Below are 12,556 nucleotides of genomic sequence, written 5' to 3'. Positions count from 1 at the left end.
CACAGGCAGCAACTCCTCCTTCCAAACACTACACAAACTCCTGATAGCCACTGGCAGCAGAAAGAAATTAAAGCACTCCATGGGGCAGAGCCTATCTGAGTCTGAGTATTTTTGCACAGTTGTGTACACTGCTCAAGCTAAGTAAATAATGAGTAATGACTGTTATGTGATTAATGAGATGCTTGCAAAAATAATAGCAGCATTGTGAAATGTAGTTTGTCTTCACTAATAAAGTTCTCTGGAGATTAGATACTCCTGTGTTCTGCCTTGTAACTTCATTAAAGCTTCAACATGCAGCTGACTGCCAGTGAGGAATTATATAGCTTAGTTATGTGTTGTTTTTCTTATGAGCTTGTTACAAATTGCTCTCCTGGCTATTACCATTTAGCATTTCAGCTAACATGGAAGCCCTGTTTCCTGATCTCTGCTTTATCCCAGCCTTGACACCATTTCTGAGTGAGATTGCTTGTTGCAAGGCCATTTATCTGCCTGCCATGGAGCCGACGCTGCGGCGAGATCATTTAAGATGGAGTCTCTTCTCATCTTGAGAATGAATTGGAGAATAAGGTGGAGAATTAGGGAATCAGGCTGATCTCTTAATATCTCAGCTCAGTGATTTTCAGATCTTTTCTGATTTGCTAACACTCACATATCTTCCAACAGAGGTGCAGGCCCCAGATAGCAGACTTAAGGCTGCTGACATTTAACTAGCTTTTCTTGTTATTTTTTCTCAGCCTCTTAAAGTTAAGCTCCAGCCCTGAGGAGTCCCCAGTTTACAGATTGAAATCCACTGATAACAAACTTTTCTTGAGAGATCAATTTGTCTTTGGTTTGCAGAGATATCCTTTAGGTGTTTAAAAGGAAATGGAGACTGATGAAACACGTCTCAGTGCCATGACCCTGGCCTTCTGCTGCCGCTAGGTTTGGGTCTGGCACAGTCCTTGTCTAGTGTGACTACATAAGAAAGCAGAACAAGTCCTTTGATGGCTGGATTCATGGCTTTTAAGCCAAATTTTTTTGTCTTCACTATGTCATTGATTCACCAAAGACTCTCAGATAAGTCTCAGCTCAAAACTGATTCTGCTACCTGTTTTTTGCCACCATCCAGAGCTGCTCTTGCTGAGCAGGTGAATGAGGGAACTGCTTGAAAGAGTCCAGTGCAGGGCCACAAAGATGATTAAGGGAGTGGAACATCTGACTTTAGAGGAAAGGCTGAGGGAGCTGGGGCTCTTTAGCTTGGAGGAGACTGAGGGGTGACCTCATAAATGTTTATAGATAAGTGAAGGGTGAATGTTGAGAGGATGGAGCCAGGCTCTTCACAGTGAAGTCCAATGACAGGACAAGAGATAATGGGTGCAAGCTGGAGCATAGGAGGTTCCACGTAAACATAGAGACAAACTTTTTCACTGTGAGGATGGCAGAACACTGGAACAGGCTGCCCAGAGAGGCTGTGGAGTTTCTTTCTCTGAGACATTACAAATTCACCTGGGTTCATTCCTGTGTGACCTACTCTAGGTGATCTTGCTCTGGCGGGAAAGTTGGACTAGATGATCTTTTGAGGTCCCTTCCAGCCCCTAACATTCTGTGATTCTGTGACTTGCAGACATTGGCTGCCAGTGCTTACATCCCATGCACAGGGTGGTTTACTCTCACTCTTCTGACTGTTATGTTGAAACGGCTGTAAGGTAATACAATTTTGTGTGACAGGGATTATGGCTTTCTAGAATAACCTCCTGATCATGCTTTCAAAAATTTTTGCAGGTGTTTGCACATTGACAGTTAAGAACAAATGTCATATATGAAGTCACACTTCTGTTCACTCTTATCAGCAGTTCAGGCAGTAATGATCTGGGTTACTGGGTAAGGAATCTTAAATTTTCAAGATGTAATCCATAACACAGGTTTCTTGAAAGAGTGCTGTGGCTACAGATGTTGTTCTCACCTGAACCTACCTGCACTATGGTGATCATGGTTGAATTCTAGTACTTGTGGGATGCACAGGAATGATGTATGAGCTCCCCAGAGGCAAACTGATAAATGTCACAGATATTTTGTAAGGACTGATCCTGTATTTCTCTAATTTTCATGTCGGAAATTAAAGAAGTTTATAAAGATGGAGAAATTTATTAGGAAATGTCACAATGACCCCCTGCCCCCAAGATTTTTTTTCCCCTCCCCTCCCCTCCCCTCCCCTCCCCTCCCCTCCCCTCCCCTCCCCTCCCCCCCTCCCCTCCCCTCCCCTCCCCTCTCCCCTCCCCTCCCCCCCTCCCCTCCCCTCCCCTCCCCGCTCCCCTCCCCCCCTCCCCTCCCCCCTCCCCTCCCCCTCCCTCCCTCCTTCCCCTCCCCCCTCCCCTCCCCCCTCCCCTCCCCTCCCCTCCCCTCCCCTCCCCTCCCCTCCCCTCCCCTCCCCTCCCCTCCCCTCCCCTCCCCTCCCCTCCCCTCTCCTCTCCTCCCCTCCCCTCTCCTCCCCTCCCCTCTCCTCTCCTCCCCTCCCCTCCCCTCCCCTCCCCTCTCCTCTCCTCTCCTCTCCTCTCCTCTCCTCTCCTCTCCTCTCCTCTCCTCTCCTCTCCTCTCCTCTCCTCTCCTCTCCTCTCCTCTCCTCTCCTCTCCTCTCCTCTCCTCTCCTCTCCTCTCCTCTCCTCTCCTCTCCTCTCCTCTCCTCTCCTCTCCTCTCCTCTCCTCTCCTCTCCTCTCCTCTCCTCTCCTCTCCTCTCCTCTCCTCTCCTCTCCTCTCCTCTCCTCTCCTCTCCTCTCCTCTCCTCTCCTCTCCTCTCCTCTCCTCTCCTCTCCTCTCCTCTCCTCTCCTCTCCTCTCCTCTCCTCTCCTCTCCTCTCCTCTCCTCTCCTCTCCTCTCCTCTCCTCTCCTCTCCTCTCCTCTCCTCTCCTCTCCTCTCCTCTCCTCTCCTCTCCTCTCCTCTCCTCTCCTCTCCTCTCCTCTCCTCTCCTCTCCTCTCCTCTCCTCTCCTCTCCTCTCCTCTCCTCTCCTCTCCTCTCCTCTCCTCTCCTCTCCTCTCCTCTCCTCTCCTCTCCTCTCCTCTCCTCTCCTCTCCTCTCCTCTCCTCTCCTCTCCTCTCCTCTCCTCTCCTCTCCTCTCCTCTCCTCTCCTCTCCTCTCCTCTCCTCTCCTCTCCTCTCCTCTCCTCTCCTCTCCTCTCCTCTCCTCTCCTCTCCTCTCCTCTCCTCTCCTCTCCTCTCCTCTCCTCTCCTCTCCTCTCCTCTCCTCTCCTCTCCTCCCTTGAACAAACCTGACTGGATGAATAATCAACCCAGTGATACTGCCGAACACTCTGGTGCAGAGTAGAGCAGCGGCTTTAAAAATGGGAATCTAGAACTCTTTGCACCCAGAGGAGCCAGAGCTGGGAAGGGAGCGGAGCAATGCCTCTAAACGGTGTGGAAATGCCTTTTCTTGGCGCAGCACAGAGTTGCACGGGTCTCAAAGACTGCATTTCAAAAGAGCGACCTTGCGTCCTTGTGCACAGCTTGCAGAGGGACCCATCACCACGGAGCGGTGCTGCGGATCCTGCCGGCTCGCAGCAGCTTGTCCCCGCACTGCCGCACGCTGCGGGGGCTGTCCGTCCTTCCATCCGTGCGTCCGGCGGGCTGTCCTGTCATACTCAGGGAGATTTCTCAGGAGTGTTGATCATCTCTGCAAGTGGTGCCGAGCAGATCAGCTATGCCAGCGCTTCCGTGGTGTTACCCATTTGTCAGAATCCGTTCAGCCGTCGGTGTAATTCTGGAGGTTGAAGCGCAAACATAGATATCATTCAGCTTGGGCTCGTCTCATAGATGTATCAGCTACAAATCAAGATGTATCTCAGGGACATCAATCATTTTCTGGGCTAAAATTGTACTACAGCAGTGTTATCTCTTAGGTACTGCAAATAAATTGCAGGGGTTGCACTGGTAACTGAGAGTGAAGCAATCCCACAGGTTGGGCTGGGTGGTGGTAAGGGGCTGCTCCTCTCTGCTGCAAACCATGAAGCAGACATGAAGCAGAGTTTCCCAAGCAAAGTTAAGTGTGCATTAAGACATCATAATCACTACACTACAGATGTTTTCTTGTCACAAGAAAACCCAGTCTCTCTCCATAGGGGTTAAATTCTTGTTGCCAGGTTTCTTGGTACTGTGAGGTGGGATATTTACTTTTCCAGGGTTTTGTGCAGTTATTGGCTCTCAGATACAATGATGGTTAAAACTGTCTGCCTCTGTGAGAGACACATGTGCATGCAGTGAGGCATAATGTGTGCTTTGCAGAGGTGTAAACCATCACATATAGCAGTTTTGGATTTAATTGCAGTCTGAGTTTGATCTGTCTCCATGTCTTCAGCTATCCCTCAGGCACCAGACCTGACTCCAAACTTGCCTCGGAGTGAGCCACAGACAGAAAACTTAGCTTATTACAACATTTCTCCACAGAAAACAAAAGAAAAGAAAACAGGGGCTCTTTCCCATCAGGAGTCTTTAGTCACATCCTTTGACAGCCCCCTTTCCCAACCACCCTGGCCTCCAGCAGTGCAGTCACGGGGATGAAGCCTCAGCCTCTCCTCATTAGAGCAGACACAGCCCCGCATGGGCAGCAGCTGCAGCTGCCCCAGCCACTGTCATCTGGGATGGAGCCTGCGCAGGAAGGGCTGAGTAGCTCTGACATCTCTCTAGTCCTAGCTGCTGCTGCTTTTCTAAAAGCCTTTTCTTCCAGAAGGAAATCTGTCTTGTTTTATAGAATAGAATAAACCAGGTTGGAAGAGACCTTCAGGATCATCACGTCCAACCTATCATCCAACCTACCTAATCAATTATGGACTCCTCTGTTTCAGAGTAGCTCAGCTGCAGAACGGGGATCTATTTCAGTAGTTTGTTCAGAAGCAGGGATAAAAGGATTGTTTTAAAACTGTGAAGAAGAGGTCTTAGTCATCCAGGCAAATATCCAAATTTTCTCTCCTGGCTCTTCTCTTTATCTGCTGCAAAGAAGGAGCTTTTCCAAGTACCTAGGGATCAGCTGACAATTTAAATATTATGAGAGTTGTGAGAGCTTGTTACATAGAATATTGTGTACACTCACATTGCTGTTTGGTCACTAGTTCCTCTGCAGAGTAATAGCTGACCTCTGATCCTAAGTAAAATTCATGTTCTGATATGAAAATACCTTTTTGCTCTCTTACTGATTCAAGGGCCACCATAGCTAAAATGCTCATCTTTGAAGCATTGAAAACTTCATGCTTGACAGTAGCTGCAATTCATCTTCCAGCAGAATTAAGAGTCCTGTTTCAAAAGGTTGTCTTGTCATCTAGCTCTTGACTTTATCTGCATGTATAGCCCAACTTGTCACATCATTAATCTTCTTCTCTACATATATTTATGATATTGGGCATCTCCAGGATGCTGTGAACACAAAATCAGTTATCTGGCTGAGGCAGTTCTGTCTTACTCCCAGGAAAATACTGGCCTACCTTAAACTTCTTAGGGGGTACTCTTTCTTTTACCAGAAGCAGATACTTTCTGTGGTGAACAGTGACTTGTGAATGATGCCTGTGGTAGATTTTTTTCTCTGCTTGGCTAAGATAAATGGAAAATCAACAAACCCAAAGAATCTCAGGAAGTTCAGATTCAAAGGTAAAATTTTTCTTTCCCTGTCCAACTCATCTCTTCTCACATGTTCTGATTTTGGAGCTTGTCTCTGAGCTTAAAAGCTTCAGAGCTTGAGCTCTAACACCTTATTAAAGAGAAGACAGGAGAAAAAGGTGGCTGCAGGTTGCTGTGGATTTACTGCAGCAGTGCATCATGATTGTGATCATGCTCCTACTTTCTGTCCTCAGGCACACAGTCAGAGGGAGTACCTAATGCATTGTTTTAGAAGCAGCAATCCTGAGAAAGAAATAAACTTCATCCAAAGCATCAGGTAATCTTATAGAAACTGTATGGTGAAACCCACCAACCATCCCAACCCACCACAAGCTCTTGAAGACCATTAAGGAAAATAATATGCTAACATCTGAGACATAAGGTTCTTCACAAAACAAATTCTATCCTCTCAGTCCTGGTTCTCAGCACACAGCACAAAATACCTTTGGAAGACAAGATTATGGACTACAGTTTTTAACTTTACTTAATACTAACAATCATAGACTCGTCAGAAATTGTCTTTCAAGGCACATTGCAATTGTCCATAGTCTCTGTCACAAGCTAATCCTTGTGATCCCACAAACAGCAATTACCTGCTGTGAGTTGTGTCCTGCACAAGATAATCATCTTCTCAGTCTCTCTTTTCTAACATTCTGTGTCTAGCCACTCATGCCTTTCCAAAGCAAATAGCTAGAATCACATTGTGTGGGAGGATAGGGTCCCATTGTGCTGTTATAGCCTCTGCTCTACTCTTTTAGGTTTTGTCTTCAATAACAGGGCTTTAGAATCAGCCTGTTCCAAGAGCTCTGAATGGCCCTGAGTTTCTCTGTGTGAGATCTCCTGGACAACTCAGTGTCTTGACTTTGGTACCACATGAAGCATTAAATGTTCTGTTGTAAATTAATTCCTGTCCCTTCATCAAGACTTTTCATGGGCAGACCCCTTTGTGTCCCTTCACCTCTTCTCTGTAATGGGAACATGTTCGTTTGAGGTATGGCTGTCTTCAAGCTTCATTAAGTATTCCCTCTTGTTTAGCTGATGGCAGTCCATCTCCACAGAATAACAAGCTGTAGTGACTCTGAGTGGCACTACAGAAAATATTTGAGGTCTTCATCACAACTAGCAATTGAGTGACAGCATAGGTGAGTGAGGAGGGTGAGGAGAACTGATCTCTCCCCAGACTGGTCTAAGCAGGGCTCTCTGCAGTTAATGGATCAACAGATGTCTTGCAGCTAATTTCCCAGCCACGAAACAGCACCTTCAACTCAGCTCAATGCCTCTGCATTGTTTTTGATATTCACCTTCACTTTCCCAGCTTTCTTCTTTTCATCTGGCCTCCCTGGATTCATTGTCAAGAACTACTCTTGCTTACTAGAAGTAAATCATCTCTGTGTGATTGAAGCTGATTTTAGGGGGGGCACCAAGCCAGCAAACAGTGGCCACAAAACAACCATAAACTGGCTTTGCTGCTGCTGGTTACCAGCAGCGCCTGAAGCTGACTTCACTGGGATGTTTGCTGGCTTCCAGCCACAGCTTTCTGACCTGAGCAGCAGAGCAGAACAATTAAGCCATATAAGTGCAAGGCAGGGATTGTATTTTGGGTTATTTCAGATTATCGAATTTTCAATCTCTGCATCTGGCATAATCATTGTTTCATTGCCTGTGTCCTCTTCCAGCTAGAAGTGCACTCTGGAAGCAGACAGGAGCATTGCAAGCCCAGCTCTTTCCATTGAATTCCTTCCCAAAATGAGGCTAGATTCTGACCTATAGGGTTTTGATTACTGCAGAGTTGGAGAGGGTGAAGATAAGAATTCTAGGTATTATATAAAAGTGGAAACTCTGCCTTGGCAATTGACCCAACTACTAGTAAGTCTGTAACTATGTCTTGATCTGCTTTGTTTGTGGAAAAGAAAGTTGAATGATGGAACCATAACTCATAAATATCTACTTTGCTTGTTGGATGAAACAGAAAAACATCTAACAAGCTCGACTGCCATGGAACTTGCAACTCAGCAAATTCAGCCTGAGAGGGATATTCAAGTTTGTAAGTCATTTAAACACTGCAAAAATTAGCCTAATAGTGCAGTAGCTTCTCCTTTGTTTGCAATTTTAAGATTGCAGGGGAATTTGTTTTCTAAATGTCTCAGAGACTCTGAAAATCTCGTCATTAATTCATAGGCAGAGAAGCAACATTGCCTTTCGAATCCAATAGGCATAATTCATGCAGAGGCTTTTAGAAGAGGTAATAATGTCAGGAATATGTTTGTCGGTAAATGCAAGCTGAAAATCTATATCTGACCATGAAGTGAGTAATGGTTGGCGATGCTCAGTTACTAGGCTCTAGTGGTGCCTGCATGATTTTAGTGACAGCATGAACAATACGAGTGGTGCAGTTTGAGCTGGAGCCTTTATTCACAGGGGAAGGGAGTGTTTAGTCCTTATGTTCACATTTCTCAGAGCCCAGTGACAGTATCTAATTTCATGTTGTGATCTGTTGTGCAGACTGGAAATTTTGAGAGAAGAACAGATCTGTCAGCAAGATTATTCAAATTAGCCCTGTCAGGGACTTGTGCTCTCCTCTGTTTCTCCCTGGTTATTTGTGCATTTCAGGATTACAGTTTTGAAATGCATGCTAGCTGTTCCTGGCTGTCAAAGCCAAAACTGCAGCTGGTATTTGCCTGTGGGGCTAGTCCTCACTACTGGGACAGGGCTGTCCCCTTGGATAAAGAAATAGTTGGACCTGTTTTGCTGGATTCAGCACTCCCTGGTATTTTCCTGGTGAGCATCAAGTGCTTCCCATCATGAATGCACTACAAATTGTCTTTGAGAATCACTGGGGCTTTATGATACTAAACCTGGCATTTCTGTTTCTGGCTAGTTCCCACCACTTGAGCGACAGAGCGAAGAATACAAATGGTGTCTTCAGATGCTACCATCAGGCTGCACATCCAGTGCCACCAGAAGGGCTCTGTAGATTGGGAAGAGAAGATTTTTGCTGTTCTTTCCAGGTAATTCTTTTGAGATTCAGCCAACTTCAGTGCAATCTGCTTGGGACTCCTCACAGGGGTTGGGAGGAAATTAATCAACAGTTTGGTTAGCCTGTTTGGGGATCTCTGAAGGTTCTGTCCAGCTTCAAAACTACATAGAGGGTGGCCAGCTTGGATGGGAGCTTGTCAGGAGAACAAGTACTGGACACATCCTGTTTCTACAACCAGTCTGATGTGGCTGAGTCCAATGCAAGAGGACTGTCTTGTTTGGCTGGCTTGATATTTGGCATGGTGGTGCTGAGGTCTGTTGTCTGGTTCTCTGCAGCCTGTGGAAGACCGGGAAACATAAAAACCACAGATTTTTCTTATTTGGAGCTTGTAAACCTCAGTGGCTGTGAAGCTGAACTGCTGTCCTGGAGCTGGATGGGGAAAGGTTGAGGGCTCTGGACAGGAAAAAGTTTAAGTCTAATCCATTGCCATTCTAGCAGTGGGGTCAGGGACTGTTGTCAGCCCTTACAGCAAGGAATGTGTTGAGGGGGAAAACAAACTGGACCAAAAAGGTGTTAGAACATCACCAGCCCCCATGTAGAATACTTTTGGGAAACACTACCATAAACCCCTCACCTACAGGGAAAACAAGAGGTAGGATCAAGACATGTTTAATACCTTGACAGTTAGTTACTGACTTGTATACTAAAGCTGTTGAGTGCCTTCCCTTTGATATTCTAACCCACCATTGTAGGTATTGAGGCTGTCAAAACACATTTAGAAGTACAAACTATCAGCCCTTAACACACTTCCCCTTTCTGTAACTGATCACATTTAGTAAAAGTTGTTTGGTTTGTTGTTCCCCCCCCATCCCCCAATATTCGTTGAGGATGCTTACTTCTCAGCATAATGCCAAGTTGACTTGCAATGACCCAGTTAGAAATATGGGCAGCTCCATGGTTAATTTGGGCAGGAAATTTAATTAAAAGCAAATATTTGAATGCAGCAATAGGATATAAGATTTACACTTGCACCTGTCATTCAAGTAATGATTTTTCCCAGCTTTAACAGAAACCCATTTAGATCTGCATAGAATGTAGGATCTTCTTTAGAAGCCAAGTATCCCTCAGACTCGGAGTTCTGTCACAATGGTCTGCCTGCCACCTCAGTAGAAATAACGACCATCTTGGCAGAGGGTGAAAGTGAGACTGAAGGGAAGGTCCCTTGTCCAAGAGAATTTTTCAAGTGATAAATTACCCAAAAGTGAAGTGAATGGGAGCAAACCCCCCTGCAACACTGGTCCATCTATGGAGCTGGTAAAGTCACTGCAATGTGCTAAGAAGAAATCTCTGGCTTCTATTGCTGGAAGTAAGGGTTCAGGCTGGCTGACAGAGAGTGAAACTCCAAAGGGAAGATCAAAGGCTCGACTATTAGCTATGCTAAATTCCTGTTAGATTTCTCTTGTAGATCAAAGGGTCCTTTAAATAGGGAGGAGCTGATTTCCCCAGAAATATTCTCTGCTCAGTGCTGGCCTTTCATGTAAGCCCCAGCTTAGTGATGAGATCTGGCCCTCTGGGATATGGCACAAATGTGTTCCATGAAGCTTTCTGCTGTGGAAGGAAGCAGCCTTGAGCTTTCTCTAACATATCCTTGGGGCTCAGCAGCTCCCACCAAGTTCCCCAGTGTGGGGAGTGCAATAGGCTTGAATTAGAAGGGACACTTAAACCCTCCTCACTTAAGTATTGCAAGAGTATAACTGATGCTTGCATGCCAGAGCTCAACAAATGTGACCAGTACGTGTGGGAGAAATTCATATTGTTTAACTAGCCTTTTTATTCTCCCCTGTTAATAATTGTCTTTGTATTATTGACTTAGAGCATAGTTCATAATGGGTACATAAGTAGCACTTTGCAAAATGGCTGACAAAAAAAGTGAAAGCTCTCCTGCTTCTGCTTGTCCATACAGGAGTCAGACCCTTGCTATGATCCTCTGCTGCAGGCAGGATGACTTTGTTCGTTAAAATAGAACTTCCCAAAGGAACTGATTATCCAAAAGAAGCAATTCTCTTACTTTTGCTCTTTTTCTTGCTCTTTCATGTAGTGCAGTTATTGGCTCTGCATGAATTTCACACCAGCAGCTTCAGAGGGAATGGAACAACCCAAGTGAAAGAAATGAAGAGTCAAAAGGTGGTAAGATAAAGACATGTCTACAGCTAGATCTGGTTCTGGAAAGCTTGTGAGAGGACAAGATTTCTTCAGCTGTCAGGTGAAGGCACTACATGATGCAAGGATTGGAAGTATGAGTTAGCACACTTACAGCAGGACAGTATACACACATTGTAAACAGATAATTTACTGTTGCATTAAGTTCTCTTGAGCCTGAGATCTCTGCTACTGCACAGTGCTTTCAAGTTGGGGTGTATGTCTTCCTGAAAATGCTGCTATGGATCGGTCTCAAATAGTCCCTGTGGTGGCAGCAATCATGGATGGAATTTTGTCCCCTGTTGTGCCAGAGCAGAGTGTTATTGGAGTGCTGGATATGGTGGTCAGCACTGGTCTCTGTGCTGCCACACTAACAGCTGGGCTACAGGGCATTGCAGCATAGGAGGCTGTTAATGTTTATGACAGATAAAGGAAATGGCTTTGCTTTCTCTCAGGGAAAATGCCTTCTAAACAGGAAGGGCATCATGGAACAGCTGTCCTCCATGAGGCTGCTTGATGTAAAAGATAATAAGTGGTTGATCGGGAGAGAGATCTCACCCTAGCAGCTGCAGAGTATGAGAAGACTGGAGGAATAAGAAAAGCCTGTGAAGGCTCTCTGAGCCTTTCTTCCTCTTCTGAAAGTTTTCCCTTTCTGGAAAATCACAGAATTGTTTTGGTTGGAAAAGACCTCTAGGGTCATTTAGTCTAACCTAACATCATTGTGGCCATTAAACTATGTCCCAAAGTGCCATGTCATGCATTTTTTGGACACCTCCAGGGATGGTGACTGGTGACATGGACTGCTATCTAGGCTTTTGAGGGAAGGAGCACTAGACTGAATGATCACTGGTCATGATGACATTGTGTTGACTGCTATTTGAAACTAAACATTTTATAAATGTTGATGAAGCTTTACATCTACAGATCTGTCTGCCCTCTCCACTGTAAGCTAATATTGCTAGAACTCTTAGCAGACTGTATTGGCTGCTGCTGTGAAATCTGTTGCCATTCTAGATACAGAAACCCATACACAAGGAGTCATTCACCTATGACTGAGAGCAGACTCTTGTCATCCTGTCTAATTTTAATTAATAATGCTGAATTTACTTCTGTCCTGTCTGAATCTTACATCCAGCTTTACATCAGAGGTGAAAGCAATGAGGGCAAACTTGCTGGATGTAGCAGCCGTAGGGCATTTTGGTTTGGGGTGATGCATGTCACATCAGAAATGCAATTGGCCAACTGTCATTCAGGTAATTAAACCCATATAAACTAGGAGGTCACTTCAATGGTTAGGTGAAGTGAATACCTCCCAAATGATTTCTCCCTGCATCATGCAGATCTTTAGACTTCGTGGATAGGTGTGGCTGTTTCTTCCACATCTGTCCAGTTTCTGATGCTAGGCATTTAATTACAGCAAATCAAGCAACAGTGGATTTCTCTTGATCCTTCTTCAATATGTAAGGAAAACAATTAGGTGAACAGGGGTATGAAATCAGCAGGGCCCAGCCAATCAAACCTTGCTCTAGAAGGGACATATGGCAAGTATCCCCATCCTCAGCCCCTTTGCTGCTTTAAGTACCACATATACTAAATCAGATTCTTGCCTCAATTTCTCCATCTGGAGATGCAGGAAGACAGGAAGAATGAGGGAAGCATCCACTTTCTTAGATTATGATTGAGATTAATGTTTCCAATGCATGGAAAATACAGTCACACTGTTGTACACCCTGTTTCTTAGCACCACCAGTCACGTTGGTGC

This window comes from Melanerpes formicivorus, unplaced genomic scaffold, assembly GCF_026170545.1.
Source record: "Melanerpes formicivorus ecotype bairdi unplaced genomic scaffold, bMelFor1.0.p_v2 SCAF_6, whole genome shotgun sequence".
Lineage (NCBI taxonomy): Eukaryota > Metazoa > Chordata > Aves > Piciformes > Picidae > Melanerpes > Melanerpes formicivorus.
This window is presented reverse-complemented; position numbering follows the sequence as displayed.